The sequence below is a fragment of the Hevea brasiliensis genome, chromosome 18 (assembly GCF_030052815.1).
Source record: "Hevea brasiliensis isolate MT/VB/25A 57/8 chromosome 18, ASM3005281v1, whole genome shotgun sequence".
NCBI lineage: Eukaryota > Viridiplantae > Streptophyta > Magnoliopsida > Malpighiales > Euphorbiaceae > Hevea > Hevea brasiliensis.
In genome coordinates this window covers 51,083,419-51,089,450 of record NC_079510.1, presented here as the reverse complement: position 1 = coordinate 51,089,450, position 6,032 = coordinate 51,083,419, and the positions used below count along the sequence as shown (strand labels likewise).

Below are 6,032 nucleotides of genomic sequence, written 5' to 3'. Positions count from 1 at the left end.
TTATCACCAATATGACAAGGAATGGAAAACACACCCGGATCTTTGAGTTTGTGAGGTAACTTCTTCTGAATTATAGCACTACATTGCTCTCCCAAGTTGATTGTGTCATAATCTTCTAGCCTTCTCTTGTTGGAAAGAATCTCCTTCAAAAACTTGGTATAACTTGGCATTTGGGATAGTGCCTCAGTGAATGGCACATTGATATACAATTTCTTTAGCACTTCAAGGAATTTGCCAAATTGTTTGTCTAGCTTGTGCTTGATGAATCTTTGAGGGTAGGGAAGGGTGGGCTTGTAAGGTTCAGGTGGGATGTATGGTTTCTCTCCCTCATCTTGCTCACTTTTGCTTTCCTCTTCTTTTTCATTTTTCTTGCTCTCAACTGAATTTTCTTCTTTTATGCTCTCTTTTTCTTCTCTCTTGTTTTCACTCTCTTGACCAACTTTTTTACCACTTCTCAAGGTTACAACCTTACATTGTTCATGAGGGTTTTGTGGTTGGCTAGGTAGTTTCCCATAGGAATTGCTTCTTGATGAGCTTGCTTGTTGCGCCAATTGAGTCTCCAACATGCGGTTGTGGACTTGTAATTGATCCATGGTTTGTCTCATGTGTTGCATTTCTTCCTCCAATTTGCTATTCATCTTGCTTTGTTCAGCAAAAAATTTCTCCATCATGCTTTCCAAGGTTGGTTTCGGTTCATGAGGTGGAAGGGATTGTTGTGCTCTTGCTTGATATCCAGCTTGTGGTTGCCTTGTGGACTGAAATTGAGGCCTATTTTGCTGCATAAACTGCTGGTTATGAGCATGATTTGAGCTTTGGCCTTGTTGAGCAAAAGTTGCTTGTGGCCTCCATGTTGAGTTGTTCACATTAGAATAAGCATTTCCCATAGGTTTCTATTGATAACCTCCTGCATAAGCAGCTTGTTCTTGCAAATAATCATCATCATAAGAAGAGTAATCAACTCCACAACTTTGGGTTCCATCTGTGAAGGCAACTTGTTGCATAGTTGTAGGAGTTGAGTTTGTTGCCTTTGTGCAAAAATCACTAAGAAGCTGAGTCAACTGATCAAATCTTGCGTTCATGTAGCTAACTGAGTCAAGTTCATAAATCCCGGCTTTCTTTGGCTCAAGTGCTCTAGGATTTCCCCACAAATGGGTATTATGAGCAATCTTCTCTAATAGATCATAGCATTCTTCACTTGTCATTCTCATGAAATCTCCTCCTGCTTGTGAATCAATTGTGTTTCTTATGGTCGAGTAACTCGTGTAGAAATTCTGAACAATCATCCATTTGGGTATTTCATGATGAGGACATTGCCTTTCAAGCTCCTTAAATCTCATCCAAGATTCATACAAAGTTTCATCATCTCTTGGTTTAAAAGCTACCATCAAATTCCTCAAATGAGTGGTTTTCCCAGGTGGGAAAAATTGAGACAGAAAAGCTTGAGATAGCTGCTCCCAAGTAGCTATAATAGCTTGTGGAAGTGAGTCATACCACTCCAATGCTGAATCCCGAAGAGAGAATGGAAATAAGGTGAGCCGAATAACTTCATCTGAAACTCCAGGTTGTCTTTGTGTACCACATATCATCAAAAATTTCTTCAAATGAGAATGAGGATTTTCAAGTGGACTACCTCCAAATTGTGAATTCTGAACCATTTGAATGAGACCAGTCTTTAACTCAAATTGATTAGCTCCAATAATAGGTCTGTTATCTCTCACATCTGCACATCTAGGAAAAGCATAATCCAACATGGATCTTCTTTGAGGATCATTTTGATTAGCAACTGCATTTTGCCCGTTTTGCTCATTTCCTCCATTGTCTCCACCAATAGCTCTATTTTGATTCTCCATATTTTCAATTGTCACCTCTTGCTCAAATCTTTGTTGTTCTTCTTTTTCTGCTTCTTTTCTTCTTTTGTATTCCTTTTTGTTGGCTCGACAGAATTTTTCAATTTCAGGATTGAACAACAATTCAGTATCACTTGTGCTTTTCGATCGTCTCATAAACAAGAAAAGTACCTGAAAAACACAAGGAACAATAGTGAAAATAAAAGAAAATAAAAATTCTAATTAGCTTAAAACAATTAAAATCCAACTTAAAAACAAACAATTCCCCGGCAACGGCGTCAAAAACTTGATACGGTGATTTCCGCAAGTGCACGGGTCACAGTAGTATAGTTTTAAAAAAATGATATCGATCCCACAGGGAATTGTGCTTAAATTGGAAATAAAAGTATAAGCTAATTAGAATGACAAAAATTAAAGATGTAAAATGAAATTTCAAATTAAGACAAAAATTAAAAATGTAAAATGAAATTTGGAATTAAAATTGGTATTTGAGAAATTAAAACTAAATCAAACAATTAACTAAAATTAATTAAACTAGATTACCAAAAATTAATGTGGAATTTCTATTTATGAAATTTGAGAGGAATTAAATCTAAATTCAATAAAAATTAAAGTGATTCTAGAGATTGGATTTAAATTGTATTTAAATTTAAATTGGATTTAAATTGAAATTGCTATTTAAATGATTTGGAGGATTTAAATCTAAATTCAATGAAAATTAAATTGATTCTAGAGATTGAATTTTCAATATTGTTTGCATGTGGTTTATCCCTAATTTAGCCAAACACATGAGAATTGCAATTTTGAGGGAAATCAATTCTTAAATTTTTGAAACATTTTTCAAGCATTTCAAAGTTGGTTTTCATTAAATCAAACCCTGTTTTCACGGTATTTCAAACCTAACAAAAACCCATTTAAAGCTCTAATTGATTTTTGGAAAGTTCCCCTTAATCTTCTTAGCTTATCTCTAATACCAAGAAAATAAAGTTTATTGCAAGATTATCTATCCCTAATATTCACTTTTCAGTCCATTTATTAAGGATTAAAGCTTAACTTAATGAGGGCCCATTCATCAAGCAAGGCAACAAGCTCACAAGCAATAAATCAAAATGTAACAAATCCCATTTAAATGGCTAAATCAGTTCAAAACCACAATACAAATCAATATTTACAAACCCATCTCTAGAATCTCAATCAACTACTCACAAATCATTGTTTAATGACAAACCCAAATGTATAAATGAAGAAATAATGGAAATATACGCTCAAGGGTAGAAAAACCCAGAAATATGCAGCAGAATCTGCTGCAGAAAAGTGCAGAAACGTGATCTGCAGCTGCTGGAAAAAAAATGCAGAAAGTGCTCCCTCCTTCTCTTTCTAATCTTGCCAAAAATGCCTCTCTTGCTCTCTATGGAAAGAAAATGATAAAATGAGGCTTTATATAGGCTAAGGGTCTGCCCTAGAATGGGTAAAAGGGGGAAGGTTCCAGAGAAAGTGAGGTAAAAAGCTGGAGTAACGGAAATGCCACGTCAATTATTTCCAGTAAAAATGACATAAGCCGAGTCAGTTGTGTCGTGGGTTGTGTTGCGGGTTGTGTCGCCCTCGGCCTGAATATCTGACGATCGACACAACCTGCGACATAAGCTAACTCTTTGCCGCAGTTGTGTCGCTCTACCATTTTACTCAACTTCAAAATTTTTGCAATTCGACTTTAATCTCCTCCAAATGGCTACTCTGATCAAAATACATCAAATTTCTCCAAATTTAACCTACAAAACAAATAAATTCCAAAAATTAAACTAAGAAGTGTGAAAATTGTAAAGTTGACTAAATATATACTAATATCTATAATAATAATAATGAACAAGGGTAAATTATGTGCAAAAATTACTCCTAAATGATGATATTAAATGCATGCATCAATACATCTTTTGGGCTTCAAGCAAAAGTTTGAATTCTCTGAGCCAGAGTTCGAATCACATCTTTTTTGGCTTGCCCTTCCAATGCTGTCCCTAGCCTGACTTTCTTTCCTTCTTCAAATTCCACTATTGACACTGCGTCGGCTGGTTCGGGAGATACTTTTTCTAGTTGCTCCAATAACTTGATGGGCAAAGTCATTTGACCGACCAACTTTATTGATTGTCTATAGCATTTCTGTGGGGACTTTTGACTTCCTCTGCAAATGGCTATACCTCTAGCTGCAAGTAATTTAAGACATAACATCCCCCGTGTTGATTGTTATTCCATAATCACTTATTATTGGTCTATTGAGGCTGGCATTGTAAGAGAATGGGATGTTCACTATAACAAATTCAGCATACAATTCCCTCTTATGCTTCTTGTCTCCCAGGACTATTGTAATATTGGCCATCTCTACCACTGGTATTGATTTATCTTCCAAACCGACTAAAGGGTAAGGGACCTTGGATAGATTTTTTACTTGAAGCCCTAACTTCTCATACACATCCAAGGTGAGAAGGTTAACCGAGCTTTCAATGTCCACCAAGTCTCATCTCACTCATGTGGGCGACTAACCTTATCATCTTCAAGACCAAATATGATGGGAGATTGGCATAATTGTTCAACTACGCATCGAAAGTCTAGTCTCTCTTTTTCTCTTCTTTGATCACGAAAGGGCTACTAGTTATCATGTTTATTACGTCGATTAGGTCTTCATTATTAGATTTATTCCTCTCCCTCATTTGGTCTTGCTGTCTTTTGGACTTGCTTTTGTCCTTATGGTTGCATCTCCTATCCTCAGGGCTAAAATATCGGTCATCGTGCCTTGCAAAACACTTAAGTGTACCATCCTTTACCTTCCTTTTAATTTCATCTTTCAACTATCTACATTCATTCGTGGTGTGCCCATAGTCATCATGAAATCTACAAAACTTGATTTGATCTCTTGATTTAGAATGGCAAGGTTCTAATTTTCCAAGCCATCTTACCGACTCCCCATTCTTCTGGATCTACATCAGTACTCTGGATCAAGATTCATTCAGGGGGTATAGTTTTTGAACCTCTCCCTTCCCTTGTTAGTTTAGTGAGACCAACTCTCAGAGATATTCCTCTTTTCCTCAGCCGGATCCTTGCCCTTATCAGGTTTTTGGTCTGCCTCTCTCTCTACCTTTCATCATCGAGGTGGATGTATCTTTGAGCCCTTTCTATCAACTGGTAGTATGTCCGTACAAGGTTTTTTTTATCAAAGAGTCGACAAACTTAACATTGTTGGAACCTTTTTTCAGGACTTCACAAGCAGTCTCATGGTTTAGTTTTTCCACCTATATGGCTTTGTAATTGAATTAGTTTATGTAACTCCTGAGGCTTTCCCCTTCTTTTTGCTAGATCTTTTGTAAGTCAAAATATAGTTTTTTAGGTGGGATGCAAGTGATAAATTTCTATTTAAAGTCACTTGCTAGTTGATTAAAGTTTTGGATGGAATTTGTTGGGAGGTGTTGGTATCATCTTTGTGCTATACCAGTTAAGGTAGACGGCTGCAGAGGACGAAATCATTAACATTCTGGAGTTGCATGGTAGTTTAAAAATTGGCAAGGTGGCTACGAGGATCAGTTTTTTAGTCATATTTGTCCAAACTCGAGAGTTTGAATTTTGCAAGAAATGGCTCAGCTAGAATTTTCTCTGTCAAAGGGGAGTAGTCACTAACCCCAAAATCGTCCTCCTGAGTAATCTCCTTTTGTCCTTTCAATAGCCTAGACCAATCTCTAATCAAGACCTTTCTTGGCTGAATTAACTTCTGAGTCCTCCTTATCCTTTCTCTTTGAATCAGAATTTGGCCTTTCATTGACTCGAACTGTTGCATTGTTTTTTGGGGCCCTAAAATTATCTAGTTATGGCCTGATTTTTTAGGCCTAAATTTCCAACTTTTAATTCTTTGATTCACTATAGCATCTGTTCTAGTGTAAGTTGCACTAAGACATTGTTTGCAACTATAGCACCATTGGTTGTGCCATTGCTGGTGGGTGGTGTTTCAACAATTGGTAGTTCAGTTGGTAGATCTAAAGCCATGATTTGGTGGAGATGATAGCAATCACAAAAAATTATTTGGTGGTATCCCACAGACAGTGCCAATGATGCTGTAAAAGGAATCTCCACGGATATAGATTTGCAAAACAGGAAAGCACTGGGTGGGTTAGTTGACCATCGCTTTGATACCTAAGTCAGTAT

General features: G+C 36.7%; 1 non-coding gene across 1 annotated transcript; it reads left to right on the top strand.

Moving 5' to 3' along the window:
- The first annotated feature begins 1,293 nt into the window (after positions 1–1,293).
- LOC131176160 (small nucleolar RNA R71) lies at positions 1,294–1,400 on the top strand. The gene has a single exon (XR_009146285.1). It is a non-coding gene; the product is annotated as a small nucleolar RNA R71 (small nucleolar RNA).
- Positions 1,401–6,032: the final 4,632 nt, after the last annotated feature.